Genomic DNA, 22,445 nt, shown 5'->3' on the forward strand with positions numbered 1-22,445 from the left:
ATAACAATTATAATAATAAATAAATAGATAAAATAAAAATAAGAAAAGTAAACTAAATAAATTATTATTATTATTATTATTATTATTATTATTATTAATAATAATAATAATAATAAATAGATAAAATAAAAATGTAAAAAAACATTAAAAAATAAGAAAAGTAAACTAAATAAATTATTATTATTATTATTATTATTATTATTATTATTAATAATAATAATAATAATAATAATAATAATAATCAGCTAGACACCATGCGTTTAATAAAAAAAACAAAAACAAAACTTTAATATGAGTAAAAACAAAAAAAACAAAATCCATGAACATACAAGAGAACAGCTGTAGAATAACTGTCCACTGTAGTGACCAGTATACATGAAAGGGTTAAATGTATATTTATGTCATATCATAATTTAACCCCAATAACAGAAACAAATATTCTTCATATATATTTATCAGCTTTTCGTCCAGTAAACGTACACACATCTCCAAAATCATACCTACTTTTCTGTATCAAAAAGAACTTTAGAACAGAATGAATAGGAATCCCCAAAAACACTGATTACAGATGCTTCCTGTTTTCATAGTTTATAATCTGTCCTAATTTTTCTGATAACATTAGATTTAATTTGTACCATCCCTATTTTGTGAAATAGGTGGCATCATTCCGAATCCTTGGCATGATAAACTCAGCAGCTAAAGTTCGGTGGGAGACCATGAGCTTCCCGTTAGTTGTCTCCAGTGTCCCTGCCGGTATAATGAGGCCTGACATTCAACACTTGTCTGACTGCTGACATGATTGCTGTGTTGCTGTGATTAGCCCTGACCTTATGTCTCCAGGACCGGAGTGGTGCTGACCCCTTGTTGCAACTGGTAATGAGTATTAGGATTTCAACTGTGACAACCTGGTGTAAAAGGGTCAAACCCAACAGGACAACAATGGTCACTGTCAGGCCCACAATTACAGAGGAATGTCAAGGCCTTGGGGTATGTAGAAATAGCTTAAGATTCAAAAGAACTGTGTTAATCCCAAAGGAAAATTCATGTTCTTTAGCCCAAGAAAATAAAAAAAAAATACAGTTCAGACAAGAAAACAGTGGATTGTTGACGTAATGATTATTACACTGGTCAACAACAAATTTATTGTTTAAGTTATTTGAGCTGATTTAGGATAATTTTGGTGTGCTGAATCCAAAAATCACATTAATTTTGCTCAATCAGGTCAACTTTCTGAACTATGCTACATATTGGCTTTTTAACATTTTTGCTTACATTTATGGGCATTTTCACATCATATGATACAAAATTCTTTCATATTTCTTGCAATAAATGAGTTCTGAAGATTTTACTTTTGCCAATTTATGATTAATGGGTTTTTGTTTTTTTTTAAATTACAGGTGAATGAAATGGCTTCGACTAGAAGATCTTGCAAAAATAAGCCTGACGTATTCTGCTACATCTGCGGTGAATACACCGTTGTACCTAACAGGAATCCTGTTAGAAAATGATTTTTTTTCTCTTAAAACCTATTTTGGGTGAGAACTATATAAAAAATCAACTGATAAAGTCACAAAAATGTAATCAGTTTTGTGAGATCAAATTTTTCAAAATCAAATTAGCAAAAAAACCTGACCTGATTGAGAAAAACAGATGTCATTTTTGGATTTAGAGGTGCAAAATGGTCCTAATTCACTTGAAAAAACCTAGACAACTTGCAAAAAACATTTTTTTGTAACCCAGTGTTATCAGTCTATCTTCAGTTTGGTCTGTCTGGAAAGTATGGTACAGTCTGAAGAAAATGACAGTGAAGGTTTGGCAGTAATTTTCAGTTTATTGAAGAAATTATAGATAAAGTCTGGATGAATGTCGTCACCCCCACCAGATGTACCCCTCAGCAGTCTGCATGTGCCCCCACTGGAATTACAGACTGGAATTACAGCAGCAAATGGGTGTCTGTCAGTCCTGGTCACATCTATAGCCTGTCTGTCCATGGGAGTGGAACTCTCCTTCACTGTGGTTTTCCCTGAGGTTTCTCAGTTTCCCACTGGGTTTTTTGGAGTTTTTCCGTACTAACATGCAGGGTCTAAGGCAGGGGTCTGCAACCTTTATTATCAAAAGAGCCATTTTGCCTCCTCTTCCGCCAAAAAAAAAAAGTCTGGAGCCACAAAAAATTACAGCTTATAAACTTTTAAAAGTTTTAATCTTTTTTTTTTTACATTGTATCAGTCACAACCACTGAATACAACAAACAGAAGTGCAGTGTGGAAGGGATTTTTGAGTATGATTACTCCAAAAGTACACAGTAAAAGTAGTTCATAGTATTTGTGCTAATAGTATATGAAGTACTAATACCAAAAAATACCAAATTCATGAGGTACTTATTGGAAAAAATTATTTTATTCATCATTGAATTTAGTCTTAAAGCCTATTTCAGACAAAAAAAAAAAAAACACTTTTTGGAGCTTGGAAGGGAATTTTGAGTATGATTACTCCAAAAGTACACAGTAAAAGTAGTTCATAGTATTTGTGCTAATAGTATATGAAGTACTAATATCAAAAATACCAAATTCATGAGGTACTCATTGAAAAATTAATTTTATTCATCAATGAATTTAGTGTTAAAGCCTATTTCAGACAAAAAAAAAAAAAAAAAAAAAACACTTTTTGGAGCTTGGAAGGGAATTTTGAGTATGATTACTCCAAAAGTACACAATAAAAGTAGTTCATAGTATTTGTGCTCATAGTATATGAAGTACTAATACCAAAAATACCAAATTCATGAGGTACTTATTGGAAAAATTTATTTTATTCATCATTGAATTTAGTCTCAACGCCTCTTTCAGATGAAAAAACACACTTTTGGAGCTTGAAAGGGATTTTTGAGTATGATTACTCCAAAAGTACACAGTAAAAGTAGTTCATAGTATTTGTGGTAATAGTATATGAAGTACTAATACCAAATATACCAAATTCATGAGGTACTTATTGGAAAAATTTAGTTTATTCATCATTGAATTTAGTCTTAAAGCCTCTTTCAGATGAAAAAAACACACTTTTGGAGCTTGGAAGGGATTTTTGAATATGATTACTCCAAAAGTACACAGTAAAAGTAGTTCATAGTAATTGTGGTAATAGTATGTGAAGTACTAATACCACATATACCAAATTCATGAGGTACTTATAGGAAAAATTAATTTTATTCATCAATGAATTTAGTCTTAAAGCCTATTTCAGGCAAAAAAAAAAAAACACTTTTGGAGCTTGGAAGGGATTTTTGAGTATGATTACTCCGAAAGTACACAGTAAAAGTAGTTCATAGTATTTGTGGTAATAGTATATGAAGTACTAATACCAAATATACCAAATTCATGTGGTACATATTGGAAAAAATTATTTTATTCATCATTGAATTTAGTCTTAAAGCCTATTTCAGACAAAAAAACAAACTTGGAGCTTGGAAGGCATTTTTGAGTATGATTAGTCCATATATTCACTGGGGTCAGTCCACGGTCTACTGTAAATGCACTTTGGATCAACTGGTTCTGGGCCCTAGTTTTGGACCCTGGTTTTCAGTAATGATGAAACCATGTATATTTGTTTCAGGTAAAAATAGCGATGATCCCCTACACCCTGGATGTCCGGATACGCGATTTCTGTCCACATGTCAGTGTTCGTGGACCACTTGTTCTTTGGTAGCTCGTACAGATCCCTGTCCAGTCCAGTTGTCTTTAATTTAATTTCATATTTCACATTTTCCTGCTCTGGCTGTGTTTACTGCTATATTACGTCATGTTGAGCAGGCTGGTTTTTGACACTCAGTCTGACTTAGAGGGGCGTGGCCTGGGGAGGAAGTGATGTATGTGCATACCCTCTATAGAATTTAGTCAGTATCAACTAGAGCCCGGCCGATTAATCGGTCGGGCGGATTAATCGGGCCAATTATAACGTTTCACCAATTAATCAACATCAGCCAATATGTAGCCGATGTAGCCGATATATTAACTTTTTTTGCTGCGCGGAGATTCTGTCGCTCGCTACTCCTGTCCGTGTGTGTGTGTGACATGGAGAGCCAGATGAACAGTAAAGCGAGTTAGTTTCACTTTCAATCCTGCTCGGACAATGACGCTATCACCCCCACACACACAATCACATTATCACGGAGCTACTGCTAATCCCCCCCCACCGGCGAAAATCATGGACCGCAACCACGCGCTCTGAAGAGGATGGACCGCTAACACCCTCCCCCCGCGCGCACTCCAAAAATCACGCCCCCCCCCCGTCTTATGAAGTATTCACCCCCCACACACACCCATGTCCGTACACTTCCTGTCTACCTCACAATTTCATTCTGCATGCAGGCCTGGGTGTTAATAGTGTAGGGGAGACTGGGGACAGTTGAAACACGGGTCAGTTGTAACTCTTGCAATTGCTGCAATCAGGAACAACTTAGGACTCACCTAATTCACTCTGCACATGCTCAGTTTAGTCCTTAGTCCACATAAGAAGTTGTAGTGCCGTGAGGCAGACACATCAAAATTTGTGAGTGAAAACATAATTATGTGGTAAGAAATATTTTTTGCCCCAATTATTTTGTGATTGCATAGTTTGCATTTCAAAGTTGTGTAAATTATATTTGTCAGATAAACACAGATTTATGCAACTGTTTATCCACCTGTCCACAATTATCTGATAAAAGATTATTATATCCTGTGTAGATCAGTGTTCTTATTTCATATATCGGCCGATATATTGGATATCAGCTTTTTTTGCCCCCAATAGCAGTATCGGCATCGGCCCCAAAAATCCCATATCGGTCGGGCTCTAGTATCAACACATGCATAGGCACATGAGGTGAAATATACAATAACACAGGCTTAAATTAAACATATTTTAGAAGCAGTTTTTGTTTTAATTGCTTTTAAAATATGGACAGGGATTCAGACTCTTTTATGATGCTCTCAATCTCATTCTAAGTCTGCAGACCTTTAACTGTCACACTAAGACTTGAGCTTTTCAGTTTCCATTTCTTTCCCCTTATGTCAGGGGTGTCAAAGTCATTTTAGTTCAGGGGCCACATTAAGCCCAAATTGATCTCCAGTGGGCCGGACCAGTAAAACAATAGCATAATAACCTGTAAATGATGACGACTCCAAATTTTTCTCTTTGTTAAATTATGAAGATATGTACATTTACAAACTATCCAAACAAAAATGACGTGAATAATTTGAAAAAACTGAAATTTCATGAGAAAAATATGTGCGATTTTAACAATATTACACCTCAACTTACCATTTATACTTGCATATTATGGATTGGATCTACAAAGACACAAAATATTTAATAACAGGAAGTATAATGTTAAAAATTCACATTCAAAATTTCAGGTTTTTCACAATTTTTTGTTAAAGGACAGTTTGTAAATGTTCATATTTTCATAATTTAATGTAAGGTTTTACTCTAAAACAAAGAGAAAAATTTGGAGTTGTCGTTATTTATAGGTGTAATGTAATATTATGTTTTTCACATTAAACTAAGAAAATTTGGAGTCAGTATTTATAGGTTATTATGCTATTATTTTTGTTGAGATCACATTGTTCTGTATGTGGAACCTGAACTAAAATGAGTTCGACATCCTTGATTATTAATATCTTAAGTGTAATTTTTGCTCTTTACACATTCATGCCGTGGGCCGGACTGGAACCTTTGGCGGGCCGGTTTTGGCCCCAGGTTTGACACCCCTGCCTTATATGATGTTTTTCTCTTGTGTCGTGTACATGAATAGATAAACAGATTGGAACAAGATGACAGAGTCTGTCATTTAGTCTAAATATTACCTTATACATTACACAGGCACTGTGGAAAGTCTTGGACTCTGAGTTTCAGAAGTTTGTATCTATAGAAAAGAACCACTAACTGATTACTTGACTGTTTGTTCATTTTCATTGTGTTTTATTTTATCAATTCCACAATTTCTGTAAAGCCCCGTGAGGCGACTTTGTTGTGATATCGGGCTCTACAAATAAAACAGAATTGAACTGAATTGGTATAGATAGACTTTATTTCAAACATAAGTGGGAAAAAGAAATTCCAGATTTAGAACGACACTCCAAAATATGGAAATAAATCAACCAAAAAAGAAAATAAATATCACATAAATGTATAACTATTTCACTGTGGCTTGTAAAAACACGTAGACTCAAGGATCTCAGGAAGACACCGTTGTTCCAATATTTTTCATATTTGTTCCACCGAAAGTGTAACCTTCGTTACTTTAGGAAACGTCTATGTGATGCAAAGGACAAAACGGTGTCTCTTTATCTGCCCAGGAGCCCCATAGAACAGGCATGTCCAAAGTCCGGCCCGGGGGCCAATCACGGCCCGCGGTCAGATTTTATACGGCCCACAGCTTCAGTTTTATAATGTATTATTTATGGCCCGCTTGGACTGTTGATCCGAGTACATGAATCATAAAAGGTTCAAAATGCAGTTTCTCCTTTCACCTCATGGTGGCAGCACCACTCTAACTCTATCGGGCTCTGTGACCTTGCCGTGAACCATTTTCGCTAATTTCTAACCACGGCGCCTGTAAATAAAAAAAGGAAAGTTGACAGTGAGGGCCGCCGCTTCCAGGAGAGATGGGAATTACAATTTTTTTTCACTGAAAATCAAGGTGATTGTGTTTGCCTAATTTGTCGAGAGATTGTTGCCTTGTTTAAGGAATTCAATGTAAAGACACACTAGCAGACAAAACATGCTAACGCATACAACAAGCTACAAGGGAGTGAGCGCTCCGAAAAAGTGAAGCACATTCCAGCTGCTTTAAACTCACAACAGTGACTCTTCATGTGAACCTGGGAATTCAATGAATTCACCACCAAGGCAGGCTACCAAGTTGCCAGGTTAGTTGCCTATAACTGCTGGTGTTATGTACTTGTAGATGTGACACAAAATATTACTTTCTGAATGATTTTGTGAAAGACAAGAGTAAGAGTCATATGTTTTCATCTTAAACGTTAACAGACTTTGCATTACTGAGTAATATATGAGTAATGATTACTCATATAAGTCATGTTTAAAATGAATGTGGGGTTAAGATTTGTATCAACTTTTTGGAAGTTTAAGATACTCCACACAGTTTGTTCTGTTATCTGACTCCAGATGTGAAAGGAAGGCAGAACTGTTATTTTTTTATTTTTTTTAATTTGTTCACACCTGAGTGGCTTAGATTTAGTTACATTGCCATTTAAAAAAATTATATTGTGACAATGAAAATAAAAGTAGAACAGCACATTTATATGTAATTTTTACTGTTTAAAAAACGTCCGAAGGGACCACTGGCCCCTGGCAATCTCCACATTATCAGATCTGGCCCTCTTTAAAAAAAGTTTGGACACCCCTGCCATAGAATCTAAGGAGCCAGGGTAAAGACCCCAACTGCTGGGAATGGGGGGTAACCCACAATTTAAAAGGACTTACCCCTTGAAGTCGGTGTTGGGGGAACACAACAGGAGAATGAAGAAAAATTCACCAAGAGAAGGGTTGAGTTTAAAAAAAGTTTACCAAAATCTGGTTTATTAAAACAGCAAAAGTTTACAAAAAATCAAAACTTGTGAATTATCAGAGAAGGCAGTTTACCACTAGTAGCTCTATAAAACACACACTTGTCAAAACAAGAAAAACCCCTTTTTCTAGGGAGTCTCCTTCATTACGTTTTATAGTCTTTAGTGACTGTTGGAGACTCCCATTTCCTTGTGACCTCATTAATACAAGACTCACAATTGGTTAATAATAACACATGGGCAAAGCATATCCGTTATACGTCATTTGTTCAGCATTATTTCTAAGAAAAGCTTATAACAAAAGTTCATCTAAGTTCAGCGTGTGCTGTGTACGCCTGTCAATCAACCTTGGTTAGGCACCTAAGCCCAAAAAACCCATAAAATAACTCTCTTTCTACATAGTCTAACTGCAACGCGATCTAAGTCTCAACACCTGCACTGTTAGGCTAGGATGTCTTGACCACAAAAATCACCTAGTTCGTATTCAGTTTCAACATTCAACTACCATTTAAAATGATCCGTTTAACAGGCTCTAAATTCTAATAGAACACATGGTTTTAGCTCTGAGGTCAGGTTGCAGTTATAATGCGCTGCTGTCTACAGATCTAGTTAGACGATAGAGTACAAGGTAAAGTGGGCAGACGTCTACAGTTCAAGTTTTACGGACGTATTTGGCCTAAACTATCGACTTAAAGGTTGGGCGATCACTAGGGCTATGTAACTAGAACAATGGGAAACGCATTCAGAAAGAAACTCTTAAATTGCCTGTATTGAGCTACTTCTATTCTCACAAGTTCCTTCTGATAAATGTCTCCTCCAGAATAGATCCAGATAATCTTCTAAGTGTTCCTCAGTCTTCAGTACCTTTTTACATCTGCAGCGTAGTGAAGTGAGGATGAACATTTATATATAGAAATGAATGTTAATGCACAATCATCAGAGGTCCAGTCCCTGCTGTTGAATAATATCGAATGTGAAACTATTTCATTTCCTTACAGATAATTATGCTATTATACTGGTCTCTTAAAAATAATAATAATAATAATAATAATAATAATAATTTTATTGTCTCATAATCAGGTTAGTTTGGTTAAAACACCTCAGTTGCATAAACAAACTAACTGCTCAATGTAATGATTATATGAGGTAAAAATCTTTTTTTTTTCAGGAAGGATGCCTTAGGTCACAAGTGTCAAACATATGGCCCGGGGTCCAAATCCGGCCCTCCAAAAGGTCCAGTCCGGCCCTTGGGATGAATTTGTGTAATGCAAAAATTACACTAAGATATTAACAATCCTTTTAGTTCAGGTTCCACATTCAGACCAATGCAATCTCAAGTGAGCCCCTCCCCCTTACCTCTACCCTTTCATTTTGCACATTCACGTGAAGGGGTAGGGGTGTCTCGATTCTAAATGAGTCAAAGGGGAAGGGCTAAGGGGGAGGGCTGTTTGGTCCTCTAAACAGAGATTTTTCAGGACCACACTACAAATGGAGGGGTATTTGGATACACTGAGCTCTTCTCTGCTCCTCCTCCTCTATGACCTCCTCTCTGCTCCTCTTTCTCCCTGACCTTTTCTCTCTTAATATTCTCTTCTATTTATGCCCCAGTGAATTCATGTTACTGACTTGACTTCTTCCCTGGAGTCTCTGTGCTTTATCGCCTCACAGGTTTTCCCTGGATCACAGGTGTCAAACATATGGCCCGGGGGCCAAATCTGGCCTGCCAAAGGGTCCAGTCCAGACCTCGGGATGAATTTGTGTAACGCAAAAATTACACTAAGACATTAACAATCCTTTTAGTTCAGGTTCCACATTCAGACCAATTCAATCTCAAGTGAGTGGGATCAGTAAAATACTATCATAATAACATATAAATCCAGTTATTTCTCTTTGTAAATGTAAATATTTTAATGTATTTACACTAAAACAAAGTATAATTTGGCAAAAAAAAATGAGAATAACCTGAACAAATATGAACAACCTGAAATGTTTTAAGAGAAGTAAGTACAATTTTAACAATATTCTGCCTGTTACTCAATGTTTTGTGTGTTTGTAGATCCACTGTGATCTGCTACTAACTGATTGCACTTTATGTATTCATTATATTTTAATTGTATTTTAAATTGTATTTTATTGTGTTTTTAATTGTATTTTAATTGTATTTTTATTTGTGCTGTTTATTTGTACTTCGCACTGTAAAGCACTTTGTGACTCTGTCTATGAAAAGTGCTCTATAAATAAAATTTACTTACTTATTTAAAATGTACATGTATAAATGATAAACTGAGGCATAATATTTATTAAAATAACACTTTTTTTTCCCAGTTTGTTCATGTTATTCACACCTTTTGAAAGGATAGTTTGTAGATGTAAAACTTTTTCATAATATAAATTTGCTTTTTTCACTCTAAAACAAAGAAAGGTTTGCAGTTGATGTTATTTATATATTATTATGTTATTATTTTACTGGTTCGGCCCACTTCAGATCAAATTTAGCTGAATGTGACCCCTGAACTAAAATGAGTTTGACACCCCTGATCTACAACATTGATTCACCAGTAAAACCCATGGAGTTTAATCAATGACAGTGGATGGAAACACTTAGTTTATGTTCAGTTAATGATAGATAAGACTGAAAAAGTCTCTTTTTCTTCAGTTTTCTGCCAAAAAAAAAAAGTTGCACGTGCCATATTATTATTATTTTACTTGTTCGGCCCACTTCAGATCAAATTTAGCTGAATGTGGCCCCTGAACTAAACTGAGTTTGACACCCCTGCCTTATGTCTTCAGTTATGAATTAAAATATCCTATCATATACACTTTTGATTTTTTTTTTTTTTTTTTAACTTGTCTAGAATGTATTTTTCTGCAGCCCGTGGGGATATCCTCAGAGAAAGGATGAAGTACCCTTAACCCTTTCATGCATGAATTACGAGAGCCTTAATCAAGAGTGTTTTTATTCCTCTTTAGGCATTAAAAAAACAATGCGATTGAAAATTTTTTATGAACCTATTTTTCATAGAGTTGCAGCTGGACACCATATGTTTCATTTTTGAAGCAAAGAAACATGTATTTACTGATATACTGCGTGAAATCTATGAAATAAAGACATTTTTGATGCTGCTAATCTGATGTTTTCTCACATTTTGACATACTCTAATACTAGTCACTACTCACTTCATATGCAAAAAAAAAAAAACAACTTTTGTGTAAAAAACAAAACAAAACAAAAAATGTTAATCGCAGTCTAATAACAATAACAATTTAATTTACACTCAAACATGTTAGTGCAGATCAGGTTTATCAAGAGCAGCAAAGTTACAGTAATGGTATGAATTGCAGTGTATGGGATGATGCATGTTGGCTGATATGGAACTAAAACAACAAAATCCATGAACATACAAGAGAACAGCTATAGAATAGCTGTCCACTGTAGTGACCACTAAGCATGAAAGGGTTAAACATGCACCCTGTTGCAAAGCCATCACCACCTGAGATGAATATCATGGCTTAAAGACATCATTTAATAATAATCATATATGAAGATTTGGGAATGAGAAATTCCATTTGATGCAGTTTTAAGGACAAGCAGCATCCGCCTGGGTTGTTATGTCTGCCATATCTCTACCTGAGACTGTGTTGCAATGCTAGCGCTGCCAATGACCAGCCATTAGTGCTTGGCAGTAGCGCCTCCAGCATTTCAATGTAAAACTGACATTTAGAAGAGAGCAGATGATGCTATTGACACTTGGATAGGCAGTAATTAGTTCCCCCTTTAGCATTCATTGTATGAGGCATTTCATCACTAAATGTCAATTATCATGGCGGCTCAATTCAGCGGGTAACCTTCAGTTATCACTGTAAGCATTAAAGGGAAGGGTGCCTTTAAGAATAAGCTGACTTTATCCTAACTCTGACAGGTCCCTTTGACTGTACTAAGTGATATGGAATAATGTAACATTCAGATGTCCAAAGGGAACAACCTGCTCCAACTGTTACCTATATAATGGTCTCTTTATGCTCCAAAGGAAATTTGCCTAAAATAAGTGATTTCACATAAAAGTCATTCCTTACTGAAATATCTCTGCCTCTTGAAGTTACATCAGTACTTTGTGGTCATGGTATAATGTGTTTACAGAAGTACAATTTAGTGCCTAAACTTTGATTATGAACTTTTAAGTTGGAGTTATTTTACATTTTACCTGCAAATGACCCCTGGTTTCTTCAAAATGTGATGCTTTTCCTTAACCACTTGCATCTAGGGGTCATTTTTTCTCTTTCTCAAGGTAGAGTAAGGCCCAATCCCAGTTCACCCCTTACCCCCACCCCTTGGCCCTTGCACTTGGCACTGCCCCTTGAAACAGAGTTGTAAGGGGTAGGGGTTGAAACATGAGACAACCCTGTAGAAGCCAGTAACGTAATAACAGCCGATAACGGAATAACGCCCGATAACGGAATAAATTTGCCATTTTTAAAATGTAATAGGCCAATAATGTAATATCAGGCCAAAAACATAATAAAAGTCCTGAACCGATAACGTAATAACTTTTGGCCAATAATGTTATAACTTTTTGGCCCGTTATTATGTTATTGGACTGGTAAAAAAAAAAAAATTCTTTGCAAATGTAAAAACTGAGCCAATAACGTAATGAATTCACTGGGGCATAAATAGAAGAGAAAATTAAGAGAGAAAAGGTCAGGGAGAAAGAGGAGCAGAGAGGAGGTCATAGAGGAGGAGGAGCAGAGAAGAGCTCAGTGTATCCAAATACCCCTCCATTTGTAGTGTGGTCCTGAAAAATCTCTGTTTGGAGGACCAAACAGCCCTCCCCCTTAGCCCTTCCCCTTTGACTCATTTAGAATCGAGACACCCCTACCCCTTCACGTGAATGCGCAAAATGAAAGGGTAGAGGTAAGGGGGAGGGGCCAAAGAGTGAACTGGGATTGGGTCTATGTGTGTGTGTTAAGGCGGCCTTACACTGTGCGAGTTTAGAAACGATTTCTCACTCGTGCGACTATTTCTGGGATCGGGCCCGATGTGCCTCTAATCGTGTGTCATGCTTCGTGCAGTGTACATGGGGTAAAGAGAAGCGACTAGCACCTCACGACCACCTCACGACCAGCAATCGTGTGTTCGCAAGGAAAACAGAGCTGTTTGAAATCCTGCTCGCTACTCGTGAGGGTATCGCACTGTCAAAGCAGTGCCACGAGCCGATGTGCCTCAAATTCTCACACTGTGCATGCACGAATACAGTATTATCCAGCTACTGTAAGCTAATTCTAAGCTAACAATAGCTGGCTATTGGCCTAGTGCAGTTTAGCTTTTGCGGCTTACCTCTAGTTCCCACTGTAGGATTGACAGCCCATACTGTCCACGTCTGGCCAACCAATTCTTGCACCAAACACGTCACCGTCTTTTCTTCTTTTTTGATTCCTCACAGATAATGGCACATATTGCCAAAGCAGCTCATTGGTTTTTGTTTAGCACTACCATTTCGTGATTCACGCCAATACACAATCGTCTATGCACTTTCGGATTCCTTGGTATTTTAACGTTGTATTTCCGTATACAACACTGGAACATGTCGTGCGTCCTCTGGTGTATGGTCCTACAGTGTGAGCAGTCAGGTCGCGTACGAGTATCGGTCCGTATAGTGTGAGAACATGAATCGTGAGTCTAACCTTACGAATGATTCGCACAGTTTGAGATGAAGCTGCGTGCAACGATCGAAATAATCGCACAGTGTATGGCCGCCTTTATATACTAACAAACATAATTCGCTGTGCAATGCACTACTTTCTCTTACTCAACAAATTTTAAGTAACCCTAACTCCAACAGGAGGCTTATGGACCTGGAGAAGGATCAGTCAGACCCATTCATCCATTCATGCTGTTTGCTGCTGGATGTGTATGTGTGTCACACACACACATGGGTATCGAAGCTCAGAGAGGGATAATCTGGAATGACTCCAGGTTGCGGCTCAGTGCAGCCCTTTTGAAACACACCAACACGTACACACACAGTACTTTGAATCCCCAAAGGCAGACTTCCTCTGGCTCTGGTGCAGCAGAATGAACACTGGCGCCACATTAACCAACCCTCTTCAAAAAGCTCTCTGAATAACCCTGCCACTCCAGTAAAAATATCTAATCCAGGTCTCTGAGAGTTTCTGCTGCGTTCAATCTGGTATTTGTATTCTACTGCAGCCAAGGCCTGAGTGTGATTTTAGCACCTTGTTACTGGAGATGAACTCTTCTCGCTTTGACTGCAACCGCAGCAGTGAATTTATTTCAGATCACTTCAACAAGGTTACACTGAACATATTTCAGATTGTTGGTATTTATCCATGCAAAAAAAGTTCTGAATATATTTCTTGGGTTCCAAACTAGAATGTGTTTAATTAAAACATCTACAAATTATCAAGGTCATAATAGTTTTGGATTTTTCATTATAGTTTTATCTTATTTAGTTTTGACTTTTTTTCCCTCTAATTCAGTTAGTTTTAATTAGTTTTAAGAGCAGGTTTGCTAGTTTTTATTAGATTTTTTTTTTTTCTAAATGCTTATTTTTTAGTTTAATTTTAGTATTAATTTAAATTTTTTCATAGCTTTTCTCTTCTTCGCCATCGTATTCAAATAAATTCCAGATAGGACTCTGCTGCTTTCTCCCAACTTTAGTCTCCATGTTTCCAGGTAGAGTGGGGACGAGGAGATGACTCTAAACGACAAGTGACGAGAAGTGACGGACCATGAAGTATCATATGGTGCTGCTAGCTAAAATTGCTAGACCAAAATAAATCGCTTTCGTATCAATCCGACATTGACAAAGATGAAAACGAAGTGAATTTTATTCATAATTTTTATCCGCTTTAGTTAGTTTTGTAAGCACACAATACAGTTTCAGTTAGTTATTGTTTTTTTCTTTTAATTATAGTTTTTATTTATTTCAGTTAACAAAAATGTTTTTACAATTCTAGTTTTCATCATTTCGTTACTTTTCATTAACGATAATAACCTTGCTGCAGAAATGCGATCTATAATACACTGAAATGGCATTAAACAGTTGATCAAATGATGAAGTTATTTATGAACAGAACACGTAAATTTGTGTGTTTCTTTCATCACACTGCTGCGCTTTTTTGCTGTGTTTACCTCCATCTTACCGATGATTTGAACAAAATTATGGGAGATTTCTCATACAAATCAAATTTTATTTATGTAACGCCAAATCATAACAAAAGTTATCTCATGACACTTTACATATAGAACACATAAGCATGCAATACAGTTTCAGTTAGTTATCGTTTTTTTTTTTTTCTTTTAATTATAGTTTTTATTTTTTTTCAGTTAACGAAAATGTTTTTTCAATTCTAGTTTTCGTCATTTCATTAGTTTTCATTAACAATAATAACCTTGCAAATTATTAGGCTCACATTATTTTGTTAAGTTCTGTACTTACACCAAAGTCAGAAAAATGGTTTAATTTGTTCAAATCCACTTTATTAATGTTAATGTCACATGTATTCAGAGGTTGGTTAATTCTTCTGTCAGTGCCTTTGTCTGAAGTGCTGATGAACATCTGGAGTTGGACTCAAGAGAAACTCACTGCCGTGTGTTTTAAGAGGGGAAATACACACAAACAAACGCTAATAAATTTAATTAACCTTTATTTTACTGCAAAGTAATAACATGAAGAGACCAGGGGTGTCAAACTCATTTTAGTTCAGAGGTCACATACAACCCAACCTGATCTCATGTGGGCCGGACCAGTAAAATAACAGGCATGATAACCTATAAATAATAATCCAAAACTTTCTCTTTTTTAATTTTTTAGTGGGAAAGTTAAATTGTTTTATAAAAATGTGAATAACCTGAACATTCATGTAAACCCTGAAATACTGAAAACATTTAGAACAGACAGAATGTTGTTAAAATTGCACTTATTTTTCTTGAGAAATTTCAGGTTTCTCATATTTGCTCAGGTTATTCATATTTTATAGTAAATGAAAATATTTTCATAATGTAATTTCACTTTTTCACCTTAGACCAGGGGTCTCAAACTCATGTTCTTTCAGGGGCCACATTCAGCCCAATTGGATTCCAACTGGGCCAGACCAGTAAAATAATTGCATAATAACCTATAAATAATGACCACTCCAAATTTTTGTCTTTGTTTTAGTGCAAAAACACCCCATTAAATGATGAAAATACTTACTTTTATAAACTATCCAAACAAAAAAGATGTGAATAACTTGGAAAAAAAAAAGAAATTTCTTAAGAACAATAAGTGCAATTTTAACAACATTATGCCTCAACTTATCATTTATACATGTGCATTATGGATCGGATCTACAAAGACACTGTTGTTCGTCCAAAATTGTGCTCAATTTTCTTTAGACATTTCAGGTTGTTCAAATTTGTTCAGATTATTCATATTTTATTGTTTCAAGGTAGTTTGTAAATGTAAGTATTTTCATAATTTAAAGTTATTTTTTGCACTAAAACAAAGTCAAAAATTGGAAGTTGTCATTATTTATAGGCATAGTGTAATATTTTTTTCACATCAAACCAAGAAGAAAATATGGAGTCATTATTTTTTGTAGGTTATTATGCTATTATTTTACTTGAGATCATATTGGTCTGTATGTGGAACCTGAACTAAAATTATTTCGACAGCCTTGACAGTGGAATTTTTGCACTTTGCAAATTCATCCCACGGGCCGCATTGGAACCTTTGGTGGGCCGCATTTGGCCCCCGGGCCGCATGTTTGAGACCCCTGCCTTAGACCAATGAGAACATTTGGAGTTGTCATTATAAGTAGGTTTTTACGTTATTATTTACTTGATATTTTACTTGATATCACACTGAACACCCTTGACTATTAATATTGTCTGTGTAATATTTTCACTCTTGAAATTTATCCAGATTTGACTAATTGGCTGTGGCCTAGAGGGTTGGAAATTTGGCTTGTAACCGAAGGATCGCCGGTTAAATTCCACAGGCTGCGAGAAAAGATTGTTGGCTGATATGCCCTTGGGCAAGGCACTTTAACCCTCCATTTGCTCCCCACCTGCTGGGTTCCAAATTATAATGTGTTTAATGAAAACATCTACAAATTATTAGGCTCACATTATTTTGTTAAGTTCTGTACTTACACCAAAGTCAGAAAAATGGTTTAATTTGTTCAAATCCACTTTATTAATGTTAATGTCACATGTATTCAGAGGTTGGTTAATTCTTCTGTCAGTGCCTTTGTCTGAAGTGCTGATGAACATCTGGAGTTGGACTCAAGAGAAACTCACTGCCGTGTGTTTTAAGAGGGGAAATACACACAAACAAACGCTAATAAATTTAATTAACCTTTATTTCACTGCAAAGAAATAACATGAAGAGACCAGGGTTGTCAAACTCATTTTAGTTCAGAGGTCACATACAACCCAACCTGATCTCATGTGGGCTGGACCAGTAAAATAACAGGCATGATAACCTATAAATAATAATCCAAAATTTTCTCTTTGTTTTAGTGCGAAAGTTAAATTACTTTATAAAAATGTGAATAACCTGAACATCCATGTAAACCCTGAAATATCATTTAAACAAAAAATAGGTGCAAATTCAACAATATTATGTTGCAGCTTATTATTAACACAATTTACAGATCAGTGGATCTACAAAAGCAGAAAACATTTAGAGTAGGTAGAATATCGTTAAAATTGCACTTTTTTTCTTGAGAAATTTCAGGTTCCTCATATTGGCTCAGGTTATTCATATTTTATCATAAATGTAAATATTTTCATAATGTAATTTTACTTTTTTCACCTTAGACCAGTGGTGTCAAACATGTGGCCCGGGGGCCAAATCTGGCCCGCCAAAGGGCCCAGTCCGGCCATTGGGATGAATTTGTGAAATTGTAAAATTACACAAGATATTAACAGTCATTTTAGTTCAGGGGCCACATACAGACCAGTTCCATTTCAAGTGGGTCAGATCAGTAAATAAACCATAATGTCAAATAAATACTCACAATTCCAAATTTTTTTCTCTGTAAATGTTAACATTTTCATGTATTTACACCAAAACAAAGTATAATTTCGCAAAAAATGTGAATAACCTGAAATGTCTTAAGAGAAGTGCAATTTTAACAATATTGTCTGTTACTAAATATTTTGTGTATTTTGTAGATCCACTGTGATCTGCAACTTGTAATGTACCTATGTAAATGATAAACTGAAGTATAATATTGTTAAAATTACACTTATTTCTTCAGTTTGTTCATGTGATTCACATTGTTTTAAAGGATAGTTTGTACGTAGATGTAAACAATTTCATAACATATTTTTACTTTTTTCACTCTAAAACATCGAGAAAAGTTAACATTATTCATATATTATGTTAATATTTTACTGGTTCGGCCCACTTTTGATCAAATTTGGTTGAATGTGGCCCCTGAACTAAAATGAGTTTGACACCCCTGCCTTAGACCAATGAGAAATTTTGGAGTTATCATTATAAATAGTTTATCATGTTATAATTTTGATATCACATTGATGGCCCTGAACTCCCTATAGCTGTGGCCTAGAGGGCTGCAGAGATGGCTGGAGAAACGGCTTGTGACTGAAGGGTTGCCGGTTCGATTCCTCAAACTCCAGGAAAAATTTTTTGGCTGATATGCCCTTGAGCAAGGCACTTAACCCCCCATTGGCTCCCTGGGCACCTGCTATGGCAAGCTTACTGCTCATAGTGTGTGGTGTGTTCCTGCATGTTCTAAAGATGGGTTAAAAAAAACAATAACAACAACAAAAACACTATACACTGACAATAAAGAATCTAATCAAATAGAGTTTCATGGCAATTGTGGTATAAACAACAACAACTCCCATGATGCCATGCTACTTCATTATGTATTCTCCTATTATGTCTTTAATTGTTGGTTTCACTGGGAGGAACTGTGCAGTTTACACCAATTACAACAAAAGGACACTTCACTTTACTACATTCAACATAATGTACAACTGTTAACTCAAAAAGACCCGAACATCCACCGTTGACAAAAAACATCTACTGATCTAGACTGCTGATCCACTAATTCTATCGATACGTGTAAATAATTGATGTAAAATGCAGTTTTTCAGCTTTTCATGGTCATCAGATATGACCCATTTGGACGTTCAGAGGCTCTGTAGTTACCGTGGAAACACCGTCATCTTCTACAACATTGATTCACCAGTAAAACCCATGGAGTTGGATTAATAACAGTGGATGGAAACACTTGGTTTGTGTTCAGTTAATGCTGCATTTTACTAAAAAAGTCACCTTTACTTCCATTTTTTTCTGTTTTGATAAAATAACCTTTGAATTTACTCTGAACTTTTATGAACATCTACATGATCAGTGAATTAAACAAGTCAGTAAGTAAATTTTATTTATAGAGCACTTTTCACAGAGTCACAAAGTGCTTTACTGTGCAAAATACAAATAAACAGTACAGATAAAATACAGTTAAAATACCAGTAACACACAATAAAATACAATTAAAATACAGCTAAAATATGATAAATACATAAAGTGCAATCAGTTTGTAGGAAAACAGCTGATTTTCACAGAAAAAAAATGCAAAATGCAGAGAATAATACCATAATAAATGTTAATAATCATGTCTGAAATGACAAATCACTGAGGAAAGGTTCAATAGAGAAAGAATGATCCATTTGGACGTCCATAGGCTCTGTAGTTACCATGGAAACACCGTCATCTTCTACAACATTGATTCACTAGTAAAACCCATGGAGTTGGATTAATAACAGTGGATGGAAACACTTGGTTTGTGTTCAGTTAATGCTGCATTTTACTAAAAAAGTCACCTTTACTTCCATTTTTTTCTGTTTTGATAAAATAACCTTTGAATTTACTCTGAACTTTTATGAACATCTACACGATCAGTGAATTAAACAAGTAAGTAAGTAAGTAAATTTTATTTATAGAGCACTTTTCACAGACGGTCACAAAGTGCTTTACAGTGCAAAATACAAATAAACAGTACAGATAAAATACAGTTAAAATACCAGTAAAACACAATAAAATACAATTAAAATACAACTAAAATATGATAAATACATAAAGTGCAATCAGTTTGTAGGAAAACAGCTGATTTTCACAGAAAAAAAATGCAAAATGCAGAGAATAATACCATAATAAATGTTAATAATCATGTCCTAAGTGACAAATCACTGAGGAAAGGTTAAATAGAGACAGAATGATCCATTTGGACGTTCATAGGCTCTGTAGTTACCATGGAAACACCGTCATCTTCTACAACATTGATTCACCAGTAAAACCCATGGAGTTGGATTAATAACAGTGGATGGAAACACTCGGTTTGTGTCCATTTAATGCTACATTTTACTGAAAAAGTCAATTTTTTTCTGTTTTGATACAATATCCTACGCCTTTACTCTGAACTTTTATGAACATTTACATGATCAATGAATTAAACATCGGAAAATAGATGATTTACACTGGATAAATGCTAAATTCAGAACATAATGTTATAATAAATGGTGATAAATCACATAGGAAAGGTTAAATAAAGAGAAAAAAAAATTGGGAGCTGCTACAAAAGTCACACTGGGTTCTGATGGGTTAAGTGTGATAAATTAACCCTTTCATGCATGAATCATGAGAACCTTAATCAAGATTTTTTTTTTTCCTGAGTGTGTTTATCCTCTTTAGGCATGAAAAAAACGATGTGACTGATTTTTTTTTTTTTTTTATGAACCTATTTTTCATGAAGTTGCAAAAAAGTCCACTCAGCTGAACACCATGCGTTTAATTTTTGAAGCTCAGAAACATGCATTTACTGACATACTGTGTGAAAACTGAAATAAAAACATTTTTAACCTACTGAGACCCAGCAGTGCATTTTTGTCCTCTGTAGGGGACAAAAATTTGACAGTTTCACTTAAAAAATGCTGTCCATTGCAAAGAACATTCCATTAAAAAAAAATAATAATAATAATAATAATAATAATTTAAAAAAATGTCTATGAAAAAAAAAAAAAACAACAACAACAAAAATGTTGCATTATGCGGTTTCCAATCAAGACAATTGTTTAATGGAAAAAAGCTAAAAATTGTCATTTTCCTGGGTCTCAGGAGTTTAATGCTGGTAATCTGATGTTTTCTCATATCTGAACATACTTTAATACTAGTTATAACTCACTCAGATAATATGCAAAAAAAAAAAAAACTCTGTTAATTACAGTCTAATAACAATAAACAATTGTTTGTACAAAAGAACAGGGAAGTTGCAGTAATGGTATGAATGTCAGTCTATGGAATGATGCATTAGTGTCCTGTGTTGGCTGATATGGAACTAAAACAACAAAACCCATGAATATACAAGAGAACAGCTGTAGAATAACTGTCCACTGGAGTGACCACTATGCATGAAAGGGTTAATATATGTAATTGAAAATGTATTGATTATATTGAGTATATACATGTTGTTTTTCTATCTTCGCCAGATCTTATACAATATTTCCTTATCATCCAGGTTGTCTTCCGGTTGTGGTTGACGTTTATGTTTTGTTATGTTTTTTTCTCTGCCTTGCAGCACACATACCATGTAATATTTGTTTCGGCCAAACAAGGGGGAACAATGTATGATTCACGATGTATACTAGAGTTTTATCATGGAATATTTTTGGCCAAAACAAAGGCAAAACCAGATAGTGATAAAATGAACTCATCCTTGTTAAGGTTAGGTTTTATAGTATATACTCCACAATATTAAGATCGACAGCTTCCATCTAATAACCACAGCTACAAACATAGATGTTGATGTGTCCTAGATACATATTATTATATACAGTATATCATCATTATCATGAAAAAAGCATCCTCATGCAAATGAAGGAAAACCATGCACTGTCATATAAGAGCACCTAGAGTTCTCATTAGAAACTTCATCCTGTGCATGCATTAAACAAAAGAAAAGACACCGGGGAGTAAACATAGTGGTGGCCATATTGTCTAAGCCCAACCCGTGAATTTCATTATTAAAAAAAAAAAAGAAAAGAAATAAAAACTATGATCATTACAAAAGCAAACTTAAAACTATTTAGTACAATAACAGACATAAACACAAGGTGCATCTGCAGTAATTAACAGGTAATAATTGATCCCCTGGAGAGTTTCATTGTTTATGGGATGTACATTATTTGTCAGAAACAAAAGGTTCTCCACTGTTATGCAATGAAAAAATTACATCAGTGCTTCACCGTATTGTGAAACAGGGACTGTTTGTTTATTCACTAGCCTCCACTCATGAATACTAATAGTGGGACTTACAGGTGCTGACAAATTTAACCCTCTGGTATCCTGTTCAGCAAGGCCCTAACTAAGCACCAAGTGTGCCTTTTTGACACACTTGTGGAATAATGTAAAAAAAAAAGTTTCCTACAGTTTGTTTTTAATTCTTTTACACTTTTTTCATCAACTTGAGCCGTAAATAAAAATACCAACTACTCAATAATTGTCAAAATTTTTTTTTAACCCTTTAAATGCCGTGTTTGTAATGTAAACAAACCATTTTTTTGGGTGCAAAAAACACAAAAAAATTTTTTTTTTTCAATATACTACATAAAAATTGGATCACATATTATTTGATTTTTTCATCCTGGCATATGTCAATGATTAACTCCAACATCGGTTAATTTACATTATTATTTTTGGCGCTAGGTTAAATGTTCAAAAATACTAGCATCTGTCACCAAGTGTGCGTAAAATGCACACCTATAAATCAAACTGTTAAATATTATATATTGATTTATTTTTCTGCTCTAATTTGATTTTATTTTTGTCAATCAAGGTCAGCCCTAATCATACA

General features: G+C 35.1%; 1 long non-coding RNA gene across 1 annotated transcript; it reads left to right on the forward strand.

Annotated features, from left to right (window-relative positions):
• The first annotated feature begins 6,082 nt into the window (after nucleotides 1–6,082).
• On the forward strand, nucleotides 6,083–17,260 carry LOC115420570 (uncharacterized). Its single transcript, XR_003935558.1, has 3 exons — nucleotides 6,083–6,190; nucleotides 10,165–10,174; nucleotides 17,250–17,260. It is a non-coding gene; the product is annotated as an uncharacterized LOC115420570 (long non-coding RNA).
• Nucleotides 17,261–22,445: the final 5,185 nt, after the last annotated feature.

The sequence above is a fragment of the Sphaeramia orbicularis genome, chromosome 6 (assembly GCF_902148855.1).
Source record: "Sphaeramia orbicularis chromosome 6, fSphaOr1.1, whole genome shotgun sequence".
NCBI lineage: Eukaryota > Metazoa > Chordata > Actinopteri > Kurtiformes > Apogonidae > Sphaeramia > Sphaeramia orbicularis.